Below are 14,178 nucleotides of genomic sequence, written 5' to 3'. Positions count from 1 at the left end.
TAATAATATGCCTCAACTTATCTTAACTCATGTATAATGTTCTATGTTTCTACTTCTTATTTCTAAGTCTAAATCAGGTCAAAATGAGTCAGGAAATTACTTGAATCTCATCATATACTTTGTATTCCCAGAATCTACTTGGGCTTTCTTCCAAAGCACCTCCTTCCCCCAGCTTGATTCCCTGTTTCTGTTTTCTCTCCCCTCTCTCTACCCAAGTCCAGTAAACCTCGTTTTCTAACAATGGTAGGGAGGCAATTGCCTGCCAGAACTGGAATTGAGCTAAGTTGTGAACTCACATTTCACCTGAGTCTCAGGCTCTGACCTGCCCATTCTTAAGGATTCATCTAACGTGGCTTCTCCCAGGAAACCAGCATCTCCTGCCACCTTTGCAAGGCACCATGATCCCAAATATCCCTCTGCACCTGGAACTGCCCAGGTCCAGTCCCAAAAGCAGCTTCCTCCAGCTGCTGTTTAAATCCATGCTTGCAGCTTCCCATAACGATGTTTGTACTGTCTGCCCATTCCTTGCCTATTTATCTACTCTCAAGTGTTCCTACCAGTTTACTCTTAAGAGCCAGTTCCCTTACATAAAGTGACTAGAAGTAAAACAGTAGATCAAACTCCAGCATGTATTGGTTTAGAGACTGATTTCTTACCTGACAAATGACCCCATTTGTAACCTTCAAAAAAATGTTCATCTTTCCTGGCTACAATTAATGCAATGCACATTCATGGTAGCTATGCAATGTAAATGGGAAAGGAGGTGTTTAAATTGTCTTCTTTCATCCTTGAGACAAGACGCCTAATGATGTGAAGACCAATATACTGGTTTTATACTTAAGGAAAGTGGTATGCTAAGACTCCATAGACAGATTGTAGCTGAAAACAAACCTGTGCCCAAGGTTTCATTGGGTCCATTTATTTTGTTTGTGTGTTTCCTATAAAAGACTCAAAACTTTCAGACATATAACTTCAAATTATTTCACTGCTTACTGCAAGGAATTGTGGATAAGCTCAGAAAATACAGAAAGAAAGCCTAGCTGTCCAAAAATTTATAAGCACACAGAGAAGAAAATTATGTCATCAACTTATTATAGATTTATCACCCTTAATCCAAAAAAATGTAAAATTTGGCATACTTTAAATCAGAAATTTTTTTCAACATTCACACAGTGCCTCAAGTGAGAAATTCTAAATCATGAAACTTCATTTTGTGTACAAAAGTATTAAAAGGTATAAAATTGCCTTCAGGCTATATATGTATATATATATATATACATATACATATATACACACACATATATATCATTATATATATATCATGTGATAATATAAACATAAACAAACTTCATGTGTAGCCTTGGGTTTTAGCCTGGAGGCATCTCATATTCAAATTTTTCAAAATTCAAATATTCCAAAGTCAATAAAGAAAAAAGTTCAAAATCTGGAACATTTCTGGTGCCATGCATTATAAGAGGGGATGCTACACTATAAGACAAGATAAATCATAATTCAAAGAGCAGGTGGCATTTAGCCTCGGCCTTGAGGGGTATAAAAAGTTGAAGACATGGAGAGGTGGGGGACAATCAGATAACTCAGAAGCAAAACCAGAGTCATGGAAATGTGCAGTCGAGACATGAGCTACAGAGAAGGCAGTGTTAAATGGAGGATAGAATGTCTAAGGAGATGTGTTCAAAATCTCGGTTATGAACAGGGGCTGCACATAGCTCCAACTGTTTCATTTGTACATCAGTATTCCCTGCACATATCTGAAGTGTCCAAGGATGTGAGAAAATCTAAGTTCTTGAGAAAATAGTCCCTTCTAGAGATGATGTCTAAGCGGAAGAAAATCACAAGTGGTGGGATTCAGGAAGGGCTCGTTCAAAAAGCATCACATAAGACTAAATGGAATCAACAGTTCTAACCTTAGGGATTTCAATCACTGTTCCCTCAGAAGCATTCCAAAAGGAGTGTCATCTAATATGAACCCTCTGGTTGAATCAGTTTGTAGATGCTAATTGTTAGACCTTTCTATTAAAGAATATTGGCAAAATTTATTTCTAAATGTTTTGGCGCCTTTCCTGGGGAAAGACACAGCTCCACCAACTCAATAGCTTGTTTCACACAAACAAGGTGAATCTTCTCCTTCTGGATCTCTAAGAGTGGCATGTCCTTCAGCAATGGATTCAGAATGTCAGAATTAAAGAGGAAACTCATGGAGATTTGGGCAGCATGATCATAGCAACAGAAGAGCAAAAAAGTCTGGCCAAGACTAAATGACCAGTGTCGTCTAGGCAGATAAAACACAGCCATGGTGTTCCTGTCAGCATCTGGTAGGAGCTGTCTCAGAGGGCTCAGCCTATGGGTGGCTTTTCCTAATCTACATGTGTTAGAGTTTGCAGTGGAGTTCTGTAGAAGTATAAAACTATATTTACACTTTCCCCATGACGATAATGTTACATATTCATAATCAGGAATTTTATTTTTAAAGGCATGTACTCCAGAATATTCTGATCATAGTCCATAATCTATAGTGACTATCTGGAACACTAAGGATATTTACTCATAGTCTATAGATGCATGAGATATCACAAAGCCCTTTTTACAGCAGAACAGTGTGGTCAATTGATACAATTGGGGGAGAATTTTGAGCAGGACTTGACTTAGCTCCAAAACGTGTTCCCTCGACATATAGAACAAGTCCGAAATGGAAAGGAGCATGGTGGACCAGAATGGTAATATATTAATGAAAGGGCTAAGAAGATATATTCATATTCTCTCTCCCCCATGCCCTGGGGATGTAACCCAGAGCTTTAGGCATGCTAGACATATGCCCTACCACTAAACTATATCCCCCAAGATATGAAATGTTTCTATGGGGTAAAGCAAGGAGAGGACATGTTAGGCAAAGCAAAGATCCATCAAACACAGGATAACAGAAGAAATATCTCTATCAAAAATAAGGAGGTCTGAGGGTGCCTGGCTGACAGAAGTGCAGGTGAAGTTGCCTTCTAGGTGGTAGAAGGAAGGCTTTGAACTTGACCATGTGAAAACCAGCAGAGGTTTTCAAGCAGGAGAACCTGAGATTAAAATAAACAGCTTTTGAACAAGCTCTACCTGAAGACTGGAGGAGAGAAAGCCTCCCACAGTGCATCAACCATAGGAAAGATTCTGAAGTCCCGAAGAGAAGAACAAATTGCCACAGCATCCTATCATGAGAAAATGTCATCAACACTGCCCATAGTAAGGAGAGAAAGGAAGTGAGTCTTTTCAGGAATTAGGCTGGGTGGGATAAGCTGCTCCCTCTCCTAGTGAGGACCCTCAGTGAATCAATCATCTTGTTGCTGTGAAACCAGAAAACCCAGCCAACTACAGAAGTGGGGTTTCGGCTCCAATCCGATGCACCATGTGATATTCAGCTAAAGCAATTGCTGAGAACTGATAATGGAAATTAAATGCCCTGAGCTCCATTTGCAGTACATGTCATTTGTCAAAAGACATAGAGAAGTACAGATACCATGTCTTGCAGAGCCTTCTCAAAGATGGAGCAGTTGTCATAAGCAATTATAAATTAAATAGCCTTGATCCGGACTGATTGCTGCGGACGACCCAGAAATCATCTGCAAGTATTGTCTGGCACGTAGCCACATCATGCTGATCACCAATTTCCATGGGTAGTGGCGGCAGAGTGGGAGAAGTGCGTGGATGCCCTGTTAAATATTCATAGTGAAGTATTGGAGCTAAAGGTTTGCCTCTGCTCCTTGACTACAGAATTATCATTGGTGCCAGTCCGTGTGATGCACTATGAATAAAGATCTATGTCCATCAATCCTGGAAAACCACCAAGATGCAAAATGAGGAAGTTTGCAATTTAGCCGAGCAGCTTCTTAATTCTGCAATCTTACCTCCTCCTTCGTGGACAATATAATTCCTCTTTTAAGATAAGAAAACCAAAGCTAGCAGGCTAAGCAATTTGATCAGCGTCACGACAGCAAATACAAGATGGGCTAAGGCCTGGTAGATCAAGAGTGCTGTCTGACTTTTAGCATTGCCCTGTTATGTGGGACCAGGAACGCATCACTTAGCCAGTCTTTCTTGCCGGCTTCTGTGAAATCGCAATAACAATAAGAACCCACTCATCCCACAGAGTTTTTAAGAGTATCAAAGTGATAATGGGTTTGGAAGCAGGACACAAGTGCAAAGTACCATCTGTGTGGCTAGAATGGAAAGCTCCAAAAAGATTCCCAAACTTGGCAGAATCTTCTGAGAACACAGATCTAGAACAATGTGCTCCTTGATTATCCTGCTGCCACAACACATTTCAAAAGGAAAAGCCCTGTCTTTGTCCAATCGGTGTGACTATTTCCCACTCTTCCTACAGCCTTCCCAGAGCTTCACGTTCTATACACAGTAGAGAACAAGCTATATATGGAATACTATGGTGTAAGGTGACTTCTGGGTAGACAAGCCATTGGCTACTCGTTTTCCAAACATCACCACTATGCCACATGGCCAGATACTGAAGACACAAAGAGACCCAAGATTTAATGACTTTCTATAGAGAGTCAAAATCTCGAGTCAGAGGCAGAAGTACAAACGTAGATTCATTAGCCGAAGGAGAAGCAAGGCTTGAACAAGTTGCTCTAAGGACACAGCACAGAGCGAGAATAACTCTGTTGAGGTCATCAACAGAGTCCTCTCCAGGTGGGGGACATCTGAGCCTCTGGTCCACTGGATAGGACATTGGAGTGTGTTAGTGGTTGGATGAGTGCAGCCACAGAGTTTCTGACTTGACTCTAGACCTCAGGATGCTCTTTCTCATCCTCCCGAGGGAAGTGTTTTTAAGGTCTCAGCAGATGCCCAAACAGCAGAGTGGCAGCAGCCTAACCCAGAGGACATAATCTCAGCACAAATTGGTTTGATCCTTGGATTATGTTTCCTGTTGCTGAGTTAGCTTCCAGTTCCATCCCGTCCCACCCATCCCAGGGCATTAACCCATTATCCCAAGTGTCAGACCGAACCATAGCTCCCACCTGTGGTTGATCTAGGACCCGGAGACAAGTCTCTTTCTCTAAGAGGGTACCCATCTGAGAAGACTGCTCCTACTCACTGAGGTGCCGTTTCCTTGATAAACCAGGGTGGCATAAGTTGTTTCTGCGATAAAGGACCCTAATGTTTTAGGAAGGCAGGGTAGTAAACAGGTAAGCTTAACCGAGTCTTCCCAGGACTGCCCAAAGCCGGGAAATTTTCCATTTGCAGAACGCTGCAGCAGCTCAGCGTTCGGTAATTAACAGTTCATTCCATTACAGCGAGAGCACCTGTCCAGCACAGCGCTTTCTGGAGAGGCCAACCACACAGAAACGCCATCTTCTACAGTTCCTCAGATTCCATTAAAAATACGCCTTCCTGCCCCTTGGTTTATTCTTGTCTGACAGAGCCCTGTCCTACATCTTTTTCTTAAAAAAAAATCATCAATCCTAAAACTGAGGCACTCAAAGTCCTTCATCAGCATTTTGTTAGCATCTGGAGCTGGCCGGCCTCCGAGGAATTAGTTGAGAGTTGGATGAAAAGGCACATTATTGGGAGGCCAGCACTCTCAGAGTGGACTCAGTTTAATTAGATTAAGCTATAATGACTTTGTCTTAGGGGTGGGTGGAAAATCACAATATTGTCTTACACACTTTAAAACCTAGCCAAAATTTCAAGTAATGAAAATATCAAGCACTCAATGTGGTAAGCCTTAAAATTTTTAACCAAAATACATGACCTTAATTATGACATTGACATAACTATGTCCCTGTGTCTTTTTACTTATTATGCCGCATCTTTCAGAACCTTAATTAGTATCTCTCTCTCTCTCTCTCTCTCTCTCTCTCTCTCTCTGTCTCTCTCTCTCTCTCTCTCTCTCTCTCTCTCTCTCTCTCTCTCTCTCTCTCTCTCTCTCTCTCCTTCCTGTCCTCACTCCCTGCCTTTCTCTCTCTTTCAACCCTGATAGGGTTCTATCCGAGGGCCTACATCCGAGCTGCGTGCTCAGCCCCACCGATGCCCACCCATTTGTGTGCTGGGGTACTGGGTACCAAGATCAGGACTTGTCACATGTTAACCAAGTGTTCTACCCCTGAGCTACATCCCACAGCCCTAGAATCTGCTGTTTCCTCATATTCCAAATCCACTCACAGGAATCATTATTGAACATGTTTGGAAAGTAACAAAACTGACTTAACGTGATCACCGGAAAAGGAAGACTTTCAGATCAATTAAAGAGCAGGTCATTCTACCTTTCTCATTCCTCCAGTTCCTCCCAAGATCCTCCAGTGACAGAAGTTGAACAAAATCTCGGGTTACCTTTCTCTTGTACTATAAGCAAATTGAAAATGAAGGACCCCGTGTTTTGTTTGGGTTTTTATGAAGTCAACGATCTAGAAAAATGCTAATTGAATTGTCAAAAAGCTTCCTGCATCTTTGCCTCAGTCCAGTGTACTGCACACGCAGGTAGCCAGAAGCTATAGTTAGCACTGGGTGCTATTCTGGGTCGTGATATAGTTCTAAATATTAAATTTAAAGAACATTTCAAACAGTAAAGACGAGAATTAGCTGATGATGTGGACAAAGGAATCCAGTACCCTAGACCTCCCCAGGTAACTCTCTCCGGCCCTTGTTATCTCTCACACATCTCTTACCTAATGGACACAGTTTGTCTGTCTTAGGATTCTATTGCTGTGAAAAGACACCATGACCATGGCAACTCTTATAAAGGAAAACATTTAATTGGGGGTAGCTTACAGTTTCAGAGGTTTAATCTGTTATTATCACAGCAGAAAGTACGGCAGCATGCAGGCAGGCATGGTGCTGGTGAAGGAGCAGAGGGTTCTGCATCTTGATCCACAAGCAATAGGAAGTGATTGTGTACCACACTGAGCATAGCTTGAGAATAGGAGACCTCAAAGCCCGCCCCCCCCCCAGTGCAGCTTGAATTTCTAAAGTTCTTATAAATAAAAAACCCGGACCAGATATTGAGGTAAATGCTGGAAGATCAGAGAGACAAAGGAACAAGCCACTGCCACATCTCACCTCGTCAACTCCACGAATCCTCTGACTGGATGTCTCTGAGTCCTCAACCAAAAGGGATCCAGCCAAAAAAGCCTCTAGCTGAAAGGGACGCTTCTGCCGAAAAGCCTTTAGTTCCTGTCTCCTCAAGTCTTATATACCTTTCTCTGCCCAGCCATCACTCCCTGGGATTAAAGGCTTCCCAGTGGAGGGATTAAAGGTGTGTGCCACCACTGCCTGGCTCTGTTTTCTCTCCAAACTGAGTCAATCTCATGTAGACCAGGGTGGCTTTGAACTCACAGAGATCTCTAGGATTAAAGGGGTGTGCCACCACTGCCTGGCCCCTATGTTTAATCTAGTGGCTTGTTCCATTCTCTGTTCTTCAGGTAAAATTTATTAGGGTACACAATGTGTACCTAACAATCACCACGCCCCAGAGTGACAAATTTCCTCCAACAAGGCCACACCTACTCTAACAAGCCACACCTCCTAATTGCGCCACTCCCTGGGTGGGCCATTTTCCTTAGTCACCACACAGTTTGCGTCACATTGCACAGGATGAGCTACTGTAACCTTTCAGTAGATGTTGAACCCACCAGAACTAAATCCATCCACTCACCAAATATTTACCAAATTCCGGTTTACAACCTGCCAGATATGACAGGAGAATCTGAGAAAACAGAGCAGAGAGAAATGATGGACAGCACATCAGTCTGTCTTTGATATGCTCACTCACAAGAATGGAGAGGACCATGCAAAGATGTGATCAGAACTTCCAGCCACAGGGAAAACCAAGTTGGCTTTCCTGTGAGCTATTGGACTTGTCTTCCAAACATATTGAGGGTTGAATTTTCAATGCCTGCTTCAGGGATGAGAAGCCATGGGCTAAGCCAAGGCCTAAGGGGATCCTCAGGGACCAACCCATTGATAAATGAGCACACTGGGGAGAACACCTGCTCTGGTAGTAGCAAGGGGCCTTGAGTGCTAGGGATCTGGGTAGAGGGGGTGGTGTCCAGGAGGAAGCCTATGGGATTCAGGTAGTCTCCACAGAACTTACAAATCCCAGGAATAGTTCTCCAACCCCTACTCCATTGGGGTCACTGAGATAGTGATAGAAGCAAATTTAAATAAATTAAATACAGTATGCAGTAGGACTGGAGAGATGCTTCAATGGTTAAGAGCACTTGATGCTCTTACAGAGGATCCAGGCTCCCAGTACCTACTTGGTGGCTCACAAGTATCTGTAACTCCAGTTCCAGAGGATCCAGCTCCCTCTTCTGACCTCCACAGGCACCAGGCACACACACACACACACACACACACACACACACACACACACACACACACAGTGTACATACATACATACATACAGGCAAAACAATCACACATATAAAAATAAATATTAAAAGTTAAATAAAATGTGTTATATAGGGACTGGAAAGCATCTTACTGAGTATAAAAGGAATGAACAGGAGACTCAGCAGAAACAGCAGAAGAGCTAACAGTGAGAAACAAACCCACCAGTTACTATCAAACAGATGTCACTTCAATACCAGAGGAAGGTCAAAAAGAAAGAAAGCAAAGTGCAGCCATCAGAGATGAAGAGAACGAAATGAAAATAGGAAACCAAAATAATATAATATAAATATGTCACAGCCATTGCAAATAGACTAAATCTTCCTGTTCAGTCAATGGGGAAATGATGCTTCGGTGGTTCATGGGCGGAGTAGTAGCCAAGGAGCACTAGCAAGCCAATGCTGCGGTCAAGACAAGTGACTTAAAGATAACAGCTTCGTTAAAGATAATGAAAATTGTTCCTAATGAAAACAATTAATACTTAATGTTAAATGGTTAATACTTAATGATTACCATTCAACTTAATGATAGAGTATCTCAGGGAGATATAAAAGTCTAATAAAATATTGCCTAAATATAGGCCAAAGAAATGATTAAAATTACAAGGAAAAATTGTGTAGCCAAAATTATAAGTGGAAATTTTATTTAAAAACACTTTTCTCAGTCACTGATAGATTGGTTCAACTTCAATAAATATGGTGAAGATTTCAATGACTCAATTAATGTGTTTTGTTTAATGTACATATTCAGCTGACAACTACATATTATTTTAATATATGCACTATTTAGAAATTCATTATAATCCAAATCACAAAAGTCAATAAATTCTAAATGATTGATACCATATAAAGCATATTTCTAAAATGTAATAAAGCTATAAATCAATTATAAAACATTGCTGGAATCATGTTTAGAATTAAATACCTAAAAAAATTGTGTAGCAAAAATAAATCAAAATGCAGTTGGCCAATATTTGGAACTTAACAAAAGTTTTTAATATTTTAAAACATTGAATTTACAAATAGTGCTTGAATGTAAAAGCATTTAAATTGGAGTATATATTCCAATTTAAATATATACTGTATATACATATATATTATATATAAAGGAATTAGTATTGAAGGATCTACAAGGTTGGCTTGAGAAATAGTGGAAACCACAGCAATGCTAACATAAGAACTTCAGAGTTCAGAAGTTAAGGGGTTAATGAAGAAGAAATGCAACAAAAATATGACTGCAATATGTCAAAAGATGAAGCTCACAAAAGTATTAGAAGTAAAAGGTGTCTATATAAGTCAGCAAGAAAAGGGGAACCCCAAACATGAGGAAGTGATTTATAACACTCTGACTATCTGGTGGATAACCAGGACAAAGCAATGAAATTGCCAGCACCAAACGCCAATTAAAATAGTGATAAATACAGAGTATTGAAGAGACAGCCAAGAAGCTTCCTTTGTTACTGTTGAGTGCTAATTCCTTTAAGAGCAGTGCACATCCTGTGGCCCTGGCTGCTCCACTCTTTATCTTACATGGAGCAGCCATTGCACAGGAAAATGGGAGAGTTCATCAGGATGCTAACTGGGGGACTGTCTGTAATTGCCACAGATCAGGATGGCATCTAAATAACCTTGGCTCGGTGTTGTAAAGCTAGGGGTGGTCCAGTCGTATGTTGGAATGCCAGCATTGTAGGAAAGGTGAACTGGGGTTACATGAATCAACACACAATAATCAATGTACAGTGTTGAATTAAATGCAGACTGTTGTAAACTGTAAAAATGCAATGCTTCTGGTCTGGGTTGTAGCTCAGCTGGAAGAGTGCTTACCTAGCATGCATGGTGCTGTGAGTTCGATCTCCAGCACCAAATAAAATCAGGTGTGGTGGCACACATCTGTGATCCTGCATGCACAAGGTGGAGGAGGCAAGTGAATCTGGAGTTTAAAATCATCTGCAACTAATAAGTTCAAGGCCAGCTCGGACTACCTGAGACATGTCTCAAAAAACAAGCAAAGTAAAAACCCACAAATAAATAGCTAAAGTTTAAAATTGCATAATTCGTACATAATAAAAGTACAAAGATAGGGATGGGCCACACAAACATCAGCTTCAGGAGGATAATCACCATTGGAAAACGAGTGGGAAAGGAAGGATTGGTAGCCTTTTGGCTGGATCTGTCATTTTTCTTTCAGTTTAAATGAAGTGCTGCTGAGGCACATAATATGCTGAATAGACACTTAAAACCTGTGGGTAGGGTTTCACTCCCTGCCTTTGTCTTAGCTTTAAACTGCAGTACTTCCAAAATGTTACTACTAGCACTCAGCGGCCAGTCCCAGAGCAACATGGGAGACTGTGTAGGTCTATAGCAGGGTGTGTGGAGGGGAATTCCAAAATGGCTGGCTTGCTGCTGTCTCGTAGAAGACAAAGAGGTTCCTGAGAAAGATGAGGAGATGGCATGCAGAAGCCACACAGCGCAGGGCTGCCTTAGGTGACCACAAGAAGGTTCAGGAGCAGCAGCAGTGGTAGTTGAAGTTTGCCTGCTCCAGCCATAGATCAAGGTTCAGTATCTCAGAAAGCCTCACTCTGCATGGTCACTTCTACCTCCAACACCATCGATTCCAGAAGTTTCTTTCATGCTCAAGATACACCCCGAATGGTTGCAATTTAATCTATTAGAATAAAAAAAAAATGGCATTTCCAGAAAGGCCTCCCTGATCGTCACTTGCCTGGCCCATCTTTTTGTTAAGCAAAGCATTATCTGTACTTTGAGGGCAACCTGTTGCTGGAGGGCTTCTCTCCAGGTTCCCCAAGCCCCGCAGTCCCACAATCCACTTATAAAATAATCACTCAGACGCTTATATCACTTATAAACTGTATGGCCGTGGCAGGCTTCTTGCTAACTGCTCTTTTATCTTAAATTAACCCATTTCTATAAATCTATACCTTGCCACGTGGCTGGTGGCTTACCAGAGTCTCTACATGCTGCTTGTCCTGGCGGTGGCTGCAGTCTCTCTCCCTCAGCCTTCTGCTTCCCAGAATTCTCCTCTCTCCTTGTCCCACCTACCTCCTGCCTGGTCATTGGCCATCAGTGTTTTATTTATATAGAACAATATCCACAGCAGCAACCCTTCTGAAAGTTTGTAATCTTTGAAATCCAACTTAACATGGGTTGCCTTTCTGGAAGAATGGATCCTTCTGGAAGGTTTGTGAAGGAATCAAAGGGTGTATCAAGGGACAGTTGTTCCTTGGAAGAAAAATTCATGAGTGTCATACTGGGATGCGTACAGGCAGGTGTTTAATACATTATAAACAGTGTTGATGGATTTTTAATTATAAAAATTAATAACAAAAGAAGTCTCCCTAATTCACTTTCCTGAAGAGTGAGAGGAGAATACCAGCTCATTCCTTCAGTGTCTTGGAAACTTTCTCATCATAGACGGGGAAGGGCAGAGGAACGAGTAACCTAGTCTTGCATCACAGTATGAAAAAAACAGAATCATGAACCATGCAGGGGTTCAAGTCCACATGACCTGGGACGGGGGAGGCGGCTGCAGAAGACAGTTTGCACTTGGAAAATGATGGTTTGGGACTGTGCCCCTGAGTTTCATGCTATATGTCTTCACACTCTGCGTTCCAAATCCATTCGAATCATTTCTTTCCACAACCACCTGCAGCCGCTGATGAGCATAATCAAGTCTTTCTCAAGGCTTCTCTGTAATGTTCTGAAATTATTTCCCCCAGAAAAAGAAATTCTCTCTTTACATGTGATTCAACAAGAACAAGCCTAAAAAGTGAGCTCTAGGCTAGAGGTGTAGGTCAGCAGTAGGGCACCTGGGTTTGATCCATAGCGCTGAAAAACAAAAAAGCAAAACCCAGCAACTGGTGTCCCCCACTTTGGGGGAGGACTCCTTTATTTCTGCTCTTCTCTTCTCCCACATGGTGTTGAAACCTTTTTGCTTTCTCATTTTCCATTTCATGTTCCAGCTGGGGGTAGAGTAGAATGTCCAGGGAGGAGTTCCCTAATTTGTAAGTAAGACTAACACCATCCTACATTTCAGTCTGGATGACAGTGCCAGATGATGAGTGTGCACAGTGTAAGGACAAATGTATCGATCCTGACTCAAGTCCATCTCAGTTGGAAGATGAAGACGCCATTGGCTCAATCATCACCCAGTAGTCAGTCAAATATGTGCCAGCATCACCAATCAGCTGGGGTCGGGTTCTCTAGCTCTAGCTTGATAGAAAGAGTGTGTGGGTGAGATGCTTTTCAAATGCTAGTTTCCCTCGGTGTTTGACCACTGTGAGCAGGGACAGTGGGCAGGTGGACACAGAAGGAGTGTGGGCCTCTAATAGGTATCAGGACCCTTTGCCCTTCTATCCCTGCTGTCCCCACGAAAGCCTCCAGTTTGGGGACCCTTGTCTTTCAACAACAGCCAGTGTTTCAATGCCCAGCCTGAGGTCTGATACCTTGCCCCTGAAAACAGCTATCTGGAATTATTCCAACCCATGGGTTCTCTGATTCTTTGCGACCCTCTATCAGCCCTCCACTCTATAGTAACCTCCACATCTGTTCATCTTCTTCCCTGCGTAGAGATGTTCAGCTGCTCTCTCAGTTGTGGTCATGGGAGCTGGCAGGACAGCATTTGGGTACTGGGGCATCCGGAAAGTCCATTTAGGAACTGAGTACCACATAACCAGCATCACGCAGATACAGGCATCCGCTGTGGGATGGTCCAGGTGAGTAGCTGGAATCCTCAATGGATGAGTAGCTCCATACACTGCACTTCTTGATGGATTCAGGCCTGTGGGCACTACTAATGCGAACGATGGAGGTTTCTGCTGGCCAGTCTTAAGAGCTGGTTGTTGGGGCTAAGGCTAGGAACCAGGTGGCTATTGAAAGCAGGGCTGTTTGGGAGTCTGACCCTCAGTAACTGGGTGCAGCCTCCATAACCACCTCTGGAGGCCTCCCAGGTGCCAAGACCCTCCTCCCCTTGAATTACTGAAAGGAGACAGGAAAGGACCATGCTAGAAAAGTCTTCATTGTCCCTGAGGTTGAAACAGTGGGGGGGGAGGTCAAGAACAAACACAGGGATGTGTTTCCCGGGCTACTGGCTAGGCGAGCTCTAGCAACCTACTAATACAGAAGGAGCATTTGGACAAATCACAGCCATTTGCATGGCCTTGCCTCTAGCATAAATCAGTCGCCAAGGCTCGTTTTTGGGTCAATCATGACCTTGCCTCTGTCACAGTGGCATCCCAGCACCCGAAGAAGTGTGCCCCCTCTGGCCGGGAGGAAATGGTTCATCCAGGCTTGGGGTTTCACACAGCTCTGGCAGGAGCCGTATCTTCAAGAGCCAGGACACCAGCTGATATCTCTCACACAGCTGTCCCAAGATCCCAGGCATAAGGAGCATACATAGTGGTTGTTTCAGGGCCATAAAGGTGTTTGAGTTGGCTATTTGATTGACAGTCCTTTGCTGCTGATTAGGAAATCAAATTGCCCAATGCTGAGTGTCTTTGCTTATTTACAGGAAAATGAACTTCGAAAACAATGCTTACAAGAAAAGCATAAAGAACTTATTAACAATATCATTAACACTGCAATTTTAGCAGAACCCAACAGCGTTTTAACAGTGCTTTAATTCTGCCCAGTTCCTAAGAGAAGTGGGTCCCTCCTGGCTCTTCTCGCTGGTATTTACAATTAACACTGAATTATTCATCTGCAGGGAGTGGACCCTTTCCTGTCTGGGTCAACTGTATTGTCTCTCCCTCTTGTAGGA

The 14,178-nt window shown here is 42.6% G+C and overlaps 1 protein-coding gene across 11 annotated transcripts in view; it reads left to right on the top strand.

Annotated features, from left to right (window-relative positions):
* The window catches only part of Phactr1 (phosphatase and actin regulator 1), a 482,351-nt gene that overhangs the window by 218,545 nt on the left and 249,628 nt on the right, over positions 1-14,178 (top strand). The gene's annotated exons all lie outside the window — the stretch shown is intronic.

This window comes from Peromyscus leucopus, chromosome 5 (genome assembly GCF_004664715.2).
Source record: "Peromyscus leucopus breed LL Stock chromosome 5, UCI_PerLeu_2.1, whole genome shotgun sequence".
NCBI classification, from domain to species: domain Eukaryota; kingdom Metazoa; phylum Chordata; class Mammalia; order Rodentia; family Cricetidae; genus Peromyscus; species Peromyscus leucopus.
This window is presented reverse-complemented; position numbering and strand designations above follow the sequence as displayed.